We start from the raw sequence: 14719 nt of genomic DNA on the forward strand, positions 1-14719 counted from the left end.
ACTAGACTTATGTGGTGATTATTTTGCCATATACACAATATCAAATCATTGTACACCTGAAACTAACATAATTGTTGTATGTCAATTATACTTCAACTTAAAAAGTTTATTTAGGGGCGCCTGGGCGGCTCAGTCGGTTAAACGTCTGCCTTTGGCTCAGGTCATGATCTCGGGGTCCTGGCATCAAGCCCCACATCACTGCATCATCAGGCTCCCTGCTGAGCAGGGAGCCTATTTCTCCCTCTCCCTCTGCCTATGCCCCTCCTCCCTACTTGTGTACGCACGCTCTCTCTCAAATAGATAAATAAAATCTTTTTTGAAAAGTTTATTTACAAATTATGAAAATGTGCACTGGAATAGCAGCCAAAATTCACCTACAGTTATCAGTTGGACTCTTCTGTCTTTTACTGCATAAAAAGTTAACATATTCAGAGATGTTCCAGACTTGGCAGTCTCTTTAAATTTTGTGCTCCTGTCACATATTTGTCTGCTAAGATTTCTCTAAGATAGAACACATTGCCAGTGTCGGTAATCTGTTGCCTTTTTCAAGCATCAGCTCCAGAATAATCTCTGTTGCTTCTTCATCCAGGAGCCACCTTCCGATGCTAACAATCACCCAACAATGTCATTGAGCATAATTCCAAAGCTTCTGCACACCCCAGCACCAAGTAGCTGAGGGGTAACTGATGTGGACTGAAAAGTACCTGGCATCATGCTGGGATGACTGTTGTACTCGCTAAGTCTGGTCACCAGACATTGTCTCTGCAGGGAGTCTTAACATTTCTAGAGTAGCTTAAGGTATATTATGCTAAAATTAGTGCATGTTTATTTAAAGGCCATTCATTTTTCGGTTATATTCCAATAAAGAGTAGAATAATAACAGAAACTGAAAGTTAGATGTATCATGCTTACAAAAAGCCCATTATGACAACATCTCAAAGCTGCACTAGGCTGACAAATATACAAGTTCTAACACCAGCAGGAATAGATATAAACACTTTTTTCTTGATGGTAGCTATGATATATATAAATAGACTCACTGTCATGTTGTAGTTCAAAGAGTTTGCTTACGCCAAAAAATGGTATCTAGTTTATGCCTAAAAATGGAGAGGTGTTTTTTTTTTCTGTTTTATCTTAAAATTAGTTAATTGTTCTAGATTGCCCTAAAATGCCCTGGATGACAAAAGTGAAATAAGGTACCATTACAGAGACCTTAAGGAAGTTAATGATTGGGTATAATTACACACATACATATTAGATATTTAAGAGTTTATATGGAAAGCTTAAATTATAGTTTTTAAGCTGCCCAAATAATATTTTGAACAATAGTATTAACTTACAGTTAATTCCAATTTATGTTTCTGCCTGAAACTTGACTGTAGTTCTGAGTTGTCTTTTAGTCTTCAGGCGTATGAACCTGAAAGAACTAGATATAACTGAATAGCCCACTGAACATTTAGCAGATTCTTGTACTCTGCATCCGTCATTAAGCATGATAGCCTGTAAGATGAATTTTTATTTCAATTCAGTTTGAAATGCTCCAATTCTTTTTTTAAGATTTTTTATTTATTTATTTGACACAGAATGAGAGAGAGAGACAGAAAGCAAGCACAAGCAGGGGGGATGGCAGGCAGGGGAGAAGCAGTCTCCCCCCTGAGCAAGGAGCCCAATGTAGGGTTTGAGCCCAGCACCCTGGGATCATGACCTGAGCCAAAGGCAGCCGCTTAACTGACTGAGCCACCCAGGCGCCCTGAAATGCTACAATTCTTGAGTGAAGTCCCAGTATCGTTTCAGTGTTGTAACTCATACCCATCAGTGTCCTCTCTGGAGCACTTGGAATGCCAGAGGAGAAGTTGAAAATTAAAACAAACCACAACAACAGCAACAATTAAATGTAAAAAGGCTACTGGGTACAATCTCCATCTTCTAGTTCCTGCCAGAGTAAATGTACGTAAATTATAGGAAAATTAGCTTTACTTATCATCTTTAAAAAAACACAGTGTTTAACTAGCTTTGTGGAAAGGCAAGTAGTTTGGAGTATTGTAAGTAATTAAATGCTGTGGAAAGCTAATTCCTGTGATGACAGAATTCAAAGTGGGGAAATGCAGGCAAAAATATAACCTCATCCCAAGAACTTTAGCCCACTTCCTTTCAACATTAGAAATGGATCACATCCAGCAGACATTAGTATTTCAAATACTGTTAAATGAACTTACAGGTGCTAGATTATCACCAATGATACTACTCTCTTGATGGAAAAGAAACAAGTGGGAGCTTAGAAGAATTTGAATCAGCCTTATTAGCAAGAGCTCAATTCAAATCAATAAATTTTAACTAAGATCCTCCTGTATGTAAAACAAAGATAAGATATAAATCCTTAACCTCATGTTACTTACAACCTGATTAGAGGTTATACATTTATAAGTAATCATAAAGACAAAATAAAGAATAAAAATAAAGAGTAAATATAATTACCATGAGAGATTCTAAGTACCATGAAGTTCCAAAGGAAAGAAAACAGGCCTTTTTGAGAGTAACAGGAAACCTCAAGGAAAAGATAGCCTTTCGGATGGAAAGAAGGTCCACAAGACAGGGCAGATGAGAATTTCAGAAGACAACATAACATGGACAAAATAAATAAGTGAGAAAAATATCTGTTGCATTCAGAGAAAACAGCTAGATTTCAGCAGACTAGATGAATGTGAGGGACAATTACTTGGAAGATTGTGTTGCGTTAAGATTTTTAGATTTCATTCTGTAGGCAATAAGGAGACATAAAAATTGTATGTCCAGAAAATGTGTCACAAAGTTATGATTCATACCTCAGCAATGAGTAGGAATAATTGGTGTAGGGAGTAACAAGAGTTGGGAAGACCCAAATGGCCTCCATAGTTCAGGGGAGAGGCATATACTTAAACCCAATACTTCAGCCAAGGTGACGGTGACAATTGTTGAAGAACTTTGTCACTCCAGGAGAAGTCAACAGATCTAATCCTTCGAAAACAAGTCTTTTGCTAGAGCATCCTACTAAGTAGTCAATGTGTTGTAATATACTCAGAAACAGATTCAGGCAAGGCATGTCATCACAGCTCATTATAATAATATTTAAATAGTAAGGTTCAAGTATTTTCAGGAGACTGACCTCAGGTGATCCAGCATCATCACGAATGGGTGGTTTTGACATCTCTTCTCATTACTGTGGGCTCTGGATAGAAACATTATACTGAGTGACTTGGAATTGGGCCAAGACACTATGCTTCGTAATGGCAGCTGGGACCCAAAAGCCAGTATTAATTCTTAACCCTATGTTTATGCTTTCAACATTTTAAAACATTTTATTTCTTTTTTGCTTATCTCGAATGTGATGCAATGATAACTGATCCCTACACTGTTGGAATCCTCCTTATTTTCCAAAGCTGGCTCCTTCTGTGACACAAATGCCTTGCATCAGCAAATAGCCTGAGTCTAAATAAGATAAATAGGTGTCCTCTGGGGCTTAGAGCAGAGAAGCCTCTAGGCATTACTGAATACACTCTATTAGGACATGTCATTCCCAGGTGGTGACAGTGACAAGGAATTAAATCCTAAGAAAGTGCAATCCAGGCGCCTGAATTTTGGGTGACTAATTTGGTTGACTCCACTTGCAAGTTTTGACCGGCCACTGCAGGTGAAAGGATTTGACTGAACATAGATCAAAAATCTCCCCAGAGCTGAGTGACCTTGTTAAACAACATTGCTGCATCTTTTATGCAGTGAGTTATGCTCAGCAAAGCACGGATATTTTCCATGAACCTCTGAGGCAACAACAAATTTATCCATTTCCTTTCCCTGCTTACTCACCTCATTCAAATCCTTCAGCAAAATGTTCCTCACTTCTCCCATTTGCCAGTTTGTCGTGTGGGCTGTGCAAACTAAGGCCCCGAGTAAGACTGCTGTCTATACCACATCTACCGGGTGTTGAGTTTTAAATGAGGTTCCTGGAGTTCTGACTTCCCCAAAAGAATTCCAAATATAATTTAAGATATCTAGAGATGATGTAAAATAAGAGTACATACACATATCGTGATGAGCACAGAGTAATGTACAGAAGTGCTGAATCACTCTATTGTACACCTGAAACTGATTTAACACTGTATGTTAACTATACCAGAATTAAAATAAAAACTTAATAAAAAAATAAAGTACCTAGAGAAGTGGAGAGCAATCGTCTACCTTCCACAGTTTTACAAACAGATGAACTGAATATACTTGTCAAGCTGAATCAAATCAGTCCAAACACAGTTAGTCTATGCCTAATGTGTCAGGTCCTGTGCTGGGCACTGGCTATACTGTGACAAATCATGGTCCTTGAAGAATGAGAGAAAGTTTCTTGTAGAACAGGTTTTGATACCTGAGAGACCTGGGCTCACAACCCACCTTGAACTTTCTCTGTGGTTTTGATAAGTTCTCTAAGCCTCAGTTTCTGCATCTGCAAAATGGGGACACTAATAACTCATAAGTTTCATGAATATCAGATGACATTAGTGAAATGCTTAGTTTTGTTTGTGCAAACACATAGTGGAGATGCCCAAATGTTAGTTGCTTGTTGTTGCAGAGTTCATTTTGTCTTGCTTTGGTTGGATTTGGTTTGGGTTTGTTTTGCTTTGTTTTAGAAAATCACTGTTAAGGCGAGAGAAGTGGAGCAAATTAAACCAATAACTATCAGCTAATGTCCAGACAATCATGCCAATGTACAGAAAGTTCTTCTTTTTCAGTAAATATTTAATCATTTTTGAAACTAATGTCTTAAATGAAATATAAGAGGATAACTTTTATCTTAATACCATAAGATGTGTTTTACGTGTGTGGACATAAATAATAACAAAAATCTTTAAACACAACTTTATTCTTAAGTCAACAAGAGGGGAATGCTTTGAAGCAGAGCTCAACTACCTTCCATGTGATTAGCACCTCCCACAGCTTAATCGGTCAACGGCAGACCTCAGTCAGCCATCACTGCCTTGTAAGAAAGCACTGACAATGCTGTTCTGCTGAGTGAGCTGACAAGAGTCATGCCTGGAATTGCTGCTATGCTGCCAAAAGGACCACAAACTCTTGACATTCCCACAGCAATCTAGGTAATATGCACAAAAGTTTGTTGGGGTTTCTATCAAACCCCTCATGGCCACATGACCACTTGGAAAATGGATGATTCTTTTTTTTTATTATGTTATGTTAATCACCATATGTTACATCATTAGTTTTTGATGCAGTGTTCCATGATTCATTGTTTTCGTATAACACCCAGTGCTCCATGCAGTACGTGCCCTCTTTAATACCCATCACCAGGCTAACCCATCCTCCCACCCCCCTCCCCTCTAGAACCCTCAGTTTGTTTCTCAGAGTCCATAGTTTCTCATGGTTCATCTCCCCCTCCGATTCCCCCCTTCATTCTTCCCCTCCTACTATCTTCTTCTTTTTTTTTTTTAACATATAATGTATTTGTTTCAGAGGTACAGGTCTGTGATTCAACAGTCTTGCACAATTCACAGCACTCACCATAGCACATACCCTCCCCAATGTCTATCACCCAGGCACCCCATCCCCCCCACTCCAGCAACCCTCAGTTTGTTTCCTGAGATTAAGAATTCCTCATATCAGTGAGGTCATATGATACATGGCTTTCTCTGATTGACTTATTTCGCTCAGCATAACACTCTCCAGTTCTATCCAGGTCATTTCAAATGGTAAGATTTTATTCCTTTTGATGGCTGCATAATATTCCATTGTATATATATATATATATATATATATATATACCAATTCTTCTTTATCAGTTCATCTGTCGATGGACATCTTGGCTCTTTCCACAGTTTGGCTATTGTGGACATTGCTGCTATGAACATCAAGGTGCACGTACCCCTTCGGATCCCTACATTTGGGGATGCCTACATTGCTGGATCGTATGGTAGCTCTATTTTCAACTTTTTGAAGAACCTCCATACTGTTTTCCAGAGTGGCTGCACCAGCTTGCATTCCCACCGACAGTGTAGGAGGGTTCCCCTTTCTCCACATCCCCGCCAACATCTGTCATTTCCTGACTTGTTAATTTTAGCCATTCTGACTGGTGTGAGATGGTGTCTCATTGAGGTTTTGATTTGGATTTCCCTGATGCTGAGTGATGTTGAGCACTTTTTCATAGGTCTGTTGGCCATTTGGATGTCTTCTTTGGAAAAATGTCTGTTCATGTCTTCTGCCCATTTCTTGATTGGATCATTTGTTCTTTGGTAACCTAGACCTTGGAAAATACATAATCAATAAATGGCAAACATAATCATAGATTGCAGGAAAATTTTAAAATGTTAAACATCTTGTTAGACTCAGCCTTTTGAGTTATTCTCATTAGCATTGTTCCACTGTGCCTGTCACATCCCCATAGGCTCAAATCAAGCAAAGAGTAGCACAAGAAGATAGAGGACATGAGACCCTCAAAAGAAAACAGTAACCTAAAGAATCTACAATTGCTATAGACCCAACATATGCTAAGTGCCTGATGATTCTCCTGTCTTCACCCAAAAGAACACTTGTCCTTGTGTGATAAAGACCACCAAGCCATACTTTCATCCCAAACCAAGCCCTAGGTCCACCCCTGAAAGTGTTCCTTGGAGGCCTGCCCTACAACATGCCACATCACCAAAAAATCTAGCTTAACATAAATAAAAAAGAAAAAAGCAAAGGGATTTGACTCCATTGGATGTCTGGTCCTTTAGGATTTTCTGAATGCAGAATTTTGGGTTAGCAATGAGAGATTTCTCTTTTAACTTAGATTCAACTTTTTATTCTCCCTCCCTTGATCTGCTAGACCATCCTGAAGGTGTTAAGCCTCCTGGGCTTATTCCCAACGGGCTTCTAGATCTAGCCTATGTGATTTCTATTGCTTGCTGCTTTTATTTTCTCTGTGAATTTTCCACTGACGTTAATTAAGCTCCTTTTAGTATGATGAGCTTCTCAGTATCTGATCTAAAGCCTTTCACACATAAAAAAAAAACAAGTTAGGAAGAAAGCAGTTCAACCATAAAAGAGATGTGGAATCTGTTCAAGTTGCTACATTATAAAAAGGTCAGCCCTTTAAATGGTCAAGTTAAATAGGATGAATGTGGGTTAAACCATCCCTCTGCGAGAGTTCACGAACCCATCCACAGGCCTGCTAATGCATGGAAAGGATCTGTATGGCTTCCTTTTTCTCTGTGGTGCAGACTACATTTTAGCTGTTGAACCTGCTTTGAGCATATATAGTGCTGGGGCTCTCATAGTCAACACAGATTCAAATAGAACACAAACAAAACTACATTTTTTAATTTAATTTAATTTAATTTAATTTAATTTAATTTAATTTAATTTATTTATTTTACTATGTTATGTTAGTCACCATACAATACATCTTTAGTTTTCGATGTAGTGATCCACGATTCATTGTTTTCATATAACACCCAGTGGTCCATGCAGAACGTGCCCTCTTTAATACCCATCACCAGGCTAACCCATCCCCCCACCCCCCTCCCCTCTAGAACCCTCAGTTTGTTTCTCAGAGTCCATAGTCTCTCATGGTTCATCCCTCCCTCCGATTTCCTCCCCTTCATTTTTCCCTTCCTTCTCCTAATGTCCTCCATGCAATTCCTTATGTTCCACAAATAAGTGAAACCATATGATAATTGACTTTCTCTGCTTGACTTATTTCACTTAGCATAATCTCCTCCAGTCCCAACCATGTTGATGTAAAAGTTGGGTATTCATCCTTTCTGATGGCTGAGTAATATTCCATTGTATATATGGACCACATCTTCTTTACCCATTCATCTGTTGAAGGGCATCTTGGCTCTTTCCACAGTTTGGCTATTGCAGACATGCTACTATGAACACTGGGGTGCATATGGCCCTTCTTTTCACTACATCTGTGTCTTTGGGGTAAATACTCAGTAGTGCAATTGCTGGCTCATAGGGTAGCTCTATTTTTAATTTTTTGAGGCACATCCACACTGTTTTCCAAAGTGGCTATACTAACTTGCATTCCCACCAACAGTGTAAGAGGGTTCCCCTTTCTCCACAACCTCTCCAACATTTGTTGTTTCTTGCCCTGTCCATTTTTGCCATTCTGACTGGTGTAAGGTGGTATCTCAATGTGGTTTTGATTTGAATTTCCCTGATGGCTAATGATGATGAACATGTTTTCATGTGTCTGTTAGCCATTTGTATGTCTTCTTCGGAGAAGTGTCTGTTCATGTCTTCTGCCCACTTTTTGACTTGATATTTGTCTTTTGGGTGTTGAGTTTGAGAAGTTCTTTATAGATCTTAGATATCAGCCCTTTGTCTGTAGTGTCATGTGCAAATATCTTCTCCCATTCTGTGGGTTGCCTCTTTGTTTTGTTGACTGTTTCCTTTGCTGTGCAGAAGCTTTTTATCTTGATGAAGTCCCAAAAGTTCATTTTTGCTTTTGTTTCACTAGCCTTTGGAGATATATCTTGAAAGAAGTTGCTGTGGCGATGTCAAAGAGGTTACTGCCTATGTTCTCCTCTAGGATTTTGATGGATTCCTGTCTCACATTGAGGTCTTTCATCCATTTTGAGTTTATCTTTGTGATGGTGTTAGAGAATGGTCGAGTTTCATTCTTCTGCATGTGGCTGTCCAGTTTTCCCAGCACCATTTATTGAAGAGACTGTCTTTTTTCCATTGCATATTTTTTCCTGCTTTGTCAAAGATAATTTGACCATAGAGTTGAAGGTCCATATCTGGGCTCTCTATTCTGTTCCATTAGTCTATATGTCTGTTTTTGTGCCAGTACCATGCTATCTTGGTGATCACTGTTTTGTAATACAGCTTGAAATCAGGCAACGTGATGCCCCCATCTTTGTTTTTCTTTTTCAACATTTCCTTGGTGATTCGGGGCTTTTCTGATTCCATACAAATTTTAGGATTGTTTGTTCTAGCACTTCGAAAAATGTCATTGGAATTTTGATTGGGATGGCATTGAAGGTATAGATTGCTCTGGGTTTAGAAATTAAAGAGCAGATAATCCATAGTGATGGTCCAGGAGCACATATCAAGGGCAAGACTTTAAAAAGGTTTTTAAATACTGATAACCTTGATTTTTTTTAAGATTTTATCCATTCATTCATGAGAGACAGAGAGAGAGAGAGAAGCAGAGGGAGAAGCAGCCTCCCAAGGAGCAGGGAGCCTGATGTGGGACTCAATCCCAGGACTCTGGGATCATGACCTGAGCCGAAGGCAGACGCCCAACCATCTGAGCCATCCAGGCGCCCAAACCTTGATTTTTTTTAATAACAGGTTTGGATCTGGTTATTTTTATTTTGTTTTTTAATGTGACATGTCAGGTCAAAAAGGTCAAGGGTCTCCCAGGATAGTGACACACTCAGAAGCACCCTAGGACTTTTATTGTTAACCACAACACACACATTTTCTCTCTGTAGCATTCTTGGTTAATCATGTCTCCTAGGACTTGAAGCAGAACCCTAACTCCACCAGTCATATCCCATTATCTTCCATGAAGTTAACTGCACTAGTAATTTCCCCTAGGAGTATTTACAATAAAGATGGTGTCCTCCAAGCAAAAAAAAGTATATTTTATTACCAGCCAGGATTTCATTCTCTGAACTTTGTGAAAGCCAGGAGGACCCTATCTGCTCTGTCCACTCTAACTCAAGACCTGCACCCAAATGAAAGCCCACTTCAATACTATTCCCCGCCTCCTTTCTCCTGAACCCTAAGCTCATTTTGGCACATCCTCACAAGCCGGAGTGACCTGGTCTCATTTTAATACACCAAACCCACAGGAATATCCTGTAAAAGAGACAAAACTCATAAGAGGGATATTCATACACAAAGATTAAAAAAAAATTCAGTCTCTTCACAACCCCCATAAAGAACCTTTACTATCTGAATGCCTGACCCAACAGATAACTGAGAACATCCTTCATCTTTCTGTAAGGGTCAAATGTGGTGGTTTGGTATGTGACAGTAGTTAGGGGAGTTTTCACACAGTGCTTTGTATAAGAATTGCCTGGGAAATGGAGTAAGGCCCAGGAAAACACAGACAGGGACACACACACACACACACACACACACACACACACACACACACACCCCTATAGGGGAGGGGAATACATACATTAAGTGCCTCTGTAATTTGATGTACTCTCTCACAGACTACCTTGAGAATCATCACTTATAATAAGAGACAGTACCATCTCTGTAACTGACTTGCTTGAATAATAGCAAAGTGAATTTTTTTAACCAAAGAAGTAAAATAGTTAACAGAACCGAACAGGTAAGTAGCAAAAATATTCACAATGATCAGAGAGAAAGGAGTTAGTTTAGAGAAAAGGAACTCAAGATGGTTATTATGAGAGGTTTGGGGGCATACAGCACAAAGGAGAGGTTCAAGTATCTGCATACATTATATTCGCAAAGGTTTTGCCCCAAATATGATGTAAGTCAAATAATTTTTTTGCAGGCATCACCCCTCACCTACTACCTGGGACAGAGAAAACTCCCATCCCATGTTCATTTTTCTATAACACAAGAGTTCAAGAAGAGCACTTAAATTCCAGGAACCACTGAAACTATCTTTAATTTCCCCATGTACTGGCTGCTTAACTGCAAATTTAACAACAACAAAACACACAAAAGTCTCACCATGCCATATGAATGTCTTCCTCTAGCCCTCAGGGATTTTCTCCAATTCTGAAAGTCAAGAAAAATTCTCTACTAACCACTAATAATATGAATTATTATTTGCCTCTTAAGAAAGAACAGCTAAAAACAACTGAGACCCTCCTAGTCAGCACTGGAGGAGTTTGAAACCAAATATCCAGATGCTTTTTAAAAAATAACTTACAACATAACTAGCTTATATTTTAACAGTGAGGAGTAGCCCAAAAGTGTGTATAAAAAATGCCATCCTCACCAAGAGGCCAGTAATGAATTTTTAGTGAGGCCTATATAGTAAATAATTTATACAAAGAATTCAAAAATAGACATGAATATTGTATGTATCATTTAATATGTTAAATACCTATCATTATGAGTAGAGTTTCAAAATACCTCTTCCGTTAGCACAAGCACTACACCTACTTGATAAAAATTGGCCTTCCAGTTAGCTGGTTTGCCAAGAAACAGTAACATAGGTCTTCCTCACTTAACAGACATATTGCTAGGGAATTGTAACCACAATTCAATTTCAGCAAATCACATCAAAAGTTGCAAGTGCTTTTCATTATACATCTTAGAGATGCAGTCAAATAAAACTTCACAGGGTTAACATTTTCTTCTTCTCGACTTCCTTTCCTCGGGGGTTTTCAACTGAGTACATAGAGGAGTAAATATAGTGGTAAAGTGGAAGCCACTAAGTTAGTAATGTCCAAGATCTGGGGAGGGTGAGGAGGCCAGACAAGAGGATGAATCCAAGAACCGAGAAACAGAATGAGTAATGGGTCCCAGAATACACAAACAGGCATATCTGTCATATGCATGTGCACTCCCAGAGGGGCACTAATTAGAAGACTTCTTAAGAGGGGGAAGGAGAAGGAGGAGGAGGAGGAGGAGAAGGAGAAGGAGAAGGAGAAGGGGAGGAGGAGGGAGAAGACTTCTTAGGACATAATCTACAAACCCCAGTGAGGATGTTACCAATGGTCATCTTCAGAATCCCTATTAACCTAATTTCCATACCATAACCAAGTTAACAACTATCACTTCTGCTTAATATGTTTGGAACCCAGTTCTCTCATATGAATCTTGTTTTTCTCAGAAGTGTTTAGTCTTGGGGCTCTCTTATGGTTTAAGTGTTATTGATTTGACATCTATCAGAGGACATTTCAGGAAGCAAAATAAAGCATTAACTAACGAAGACACACATCAGGTAGAATGCATACCTTTAATTTCCCCTCCTGTTTAGCCTCTAAGCCAAGTGGCTTTTCTCATCCATAAGCTAAAATAATGAATTATTAATAAAAATCGTTATTTATAAATAATAAAAATGAGTCTGGCTCTAATTGTTTGCAATCATGGTCAGACAGTGAAAATAGAGACAGATCTATTCACCTGATGTTTTTGTAAGAACCAAATGAAACAGGAGAACATGACAATCACAGAAATGGTGGCGTGCCTTTTGTTTATTGACAATCATGGTAAGAAAAAATAAATAAATAAATAAATAAATAAATAAATAAATAATAAAGAAAAACAAAAAAATAGAAAAGACAATCATGGTAATGCACAAAGATTCATTATAGTCAGTGGACTATGTTCTTGGTCTTTAAACAGGAACCTGCTAACATAAGCTTGCTTCTCAATTTTGCACAGCAAAGAGATCATAATAAAAATGTCAGTTGCATGTAAAATATTTGAAACCTAAATCTATTTCCCCAAGAACAAAAAATGCAGACACTTGTTCCCTGTGCTCTTTGATGTATTGATCTTGATGGCAATTTGCAAAATAACTGTACTAATCATGGGGCATCTACAAAGAAATCCATACCTGAATCTTTCATGAAATAAAAGGTAGTGTTTATTTTTAAGAGCACATCTCTTCCTGTGACTTGAAGGAAAAATTCCTTTGTACTGAGAAATGATTTAAATAGGTGAATGCAAGAAGTCATTTGTAGAGAAGACAAGACTGCAGAAACACAGGACCAGACCTATGAGGTCCTACAATAGTAAGGGAGTCACAACAGTAGTATCTTCGTCTAAAGTGATAGTGATCATGATTGAGAATACTGGAAAGAATATAGTTTGGAGGGGGCACCTGGGTGGCTTAGCGGTTAAGCTTCTGCCTTCGGCTCAGGTCATGATCCCAGGGTCCTGGGATCAAACCCCGCATCGGGCTCCCTGCTCAGCAGGAAGCCTGCTTCTCCCTCTCCCTCTCCCCCTGCTTGTGTTCCTTCTCTCGCTGTGCCTCTCTCTGTCAAATAAATAAATAAAATCTTTAAAAACAAAAATAGTTTGGATATAGGACCAAAAACTGTTCTGATGGATATATTGGATACGGAGAAAAGAGATGAGTCTGATCTTAGAGGAAAAGCTTTCGGCATTTCACCATTGAGAATGGTATCACCATTGGGACAAATCTGTAGGTTTGTCATATATGGACTTTATTATGTTGAGGTGCACTCCTTGTGTATGCAGTTTATTGAGAGTTTTTATCACAAAAGCATACTGAATTTTGTCAAGTTCTTTTTCTGGGTCTATTCAGATGATCATATGATTTTTTTACCGTTATTTTGTTAATTATAGTGTATCACAATTTGCAGATGTTGAAACATTCTTGCATCCCTGGAACAAATCCCACTTGATTGTGGTGAATGATCCTTTTAATATATTGTTGAATTCAGTTTGCTAATAATTTGTTGAGGATTTTTGTATCTATGTTTATCAGGGATATTGGCCTGTGGTTTTCTTTTCTTGTAATGTCCTTGCCTGGTTTGGGTATCAGGGTAACACAGGCATCATAAAATGAGTTTGAGAGTATTTCTTCCTCTTCTGTTTTTTGGAAGAGTTTGAGAAGGATGGGTATTAATTCTTTCTTAAGTGTTTGATAGAATTCACCAGTGAAGCCATCAGGTCCTGGGGTTTTCTTTGTTGGGAGGTTTATGATTACTGATCTGATCTCCTTACTAATAATTAATCTGTTCAGATTTTCTATTTCTTCATGATTCCATCTTGGTAGATTGTATGTTTCTAGGAATTTATCCAATTTGTTAGCATATAATTGTTCACAGTAGTCTCTTCTGATCCTTTGTATTTCTGTATCAGTCATAATGTCTCCTCTTTCATTTATAATTTTGTTTATTTGAGTCCTCTTTCTTTTTTTCTTGGTAAGTCTAGCTAACAGTTTCTTTTGTTTACAGTTCAAAAAATCAGCCCTTGGGTCATCTGGGTCCTCTGTCAGTTAAGTGTCCGACTTTTGATTTCAGCTCTGGCCATGATCTCAGGGTCATGAGACTGAACAGCAAGTTGGCTCTCTGCTGAGTGTGGAGCCTGCTTAAGATTCTCTCCCTCTCCCTCTTCCCCTCCACCCCCACTGCCCACCCCCGCTTATGTGCGCACGTTCTCTCTCTCTCTCTCTCTCTAAAAACAAAAACAAAAACAGAAAAACAAGGGGCGCCTGGGTAGCTCAGTCGGTTAAGCGTCCAACTCTTGATTTCAGCTCAGGTCATGATCTCGCGGTCCTGAGATCCAGCCCCAAGTCGGGCTCTGCACTTAGTGTGGAGTCTACTTCGAATTCTCTCTCCTTCTCCCTTCCCCTCTGCCCCTCCCCCACATACATGTGTGTGCTCTCTCTCAAATAAATAAATAAAATCTTTCTCAAAAAATGGCAAATTTAAAAAAACAGCTTAGTTTCTTCAATCTTTCCTATTATCTTTTTAGTCTCTATTTTGTTTATTTCCCCTCTGATCTTTGTTATTTCCCTCTTTCTAGTAGCTTTGGGCTAAGTTTGTTCTTCTTTTTCTAGTTCTTTGAGGGGTAAAGTTAGCTTGTTTATTTGAGATCTTTCCTTTCCCTTAATGTAGGCATTTATCACTACAAACTTTCCTGTTAGACCTGCTTTTACGGAATTCCATAAATCATGGTATGTTGTATTTCCATTTTCATTTGCATCAAGACACATTTTTATTTCTCTTTTGATTCCTTCTTTGACCCATTGGTTGTTCAGGAGGATTTGTTTAAT

Source organism: Callorhinus ursinus, unplaced genomic scaffold, assembly GCF_003265705.2.
Source record: "Callorhinus ursinus isolate GAN/ISIS: 27379988/994484 unplaced genomic scaffold, GSC_fseal_2.0 scaffold4, whole genome shotgun sequence".
In the NCBI taxonomy this organism is placed as follows: Eukaryota; Metazoa; Chordata; class Mammalia; order Carnivora; family Otariidae; genus Callorhinus; species Callorhinus ursinus.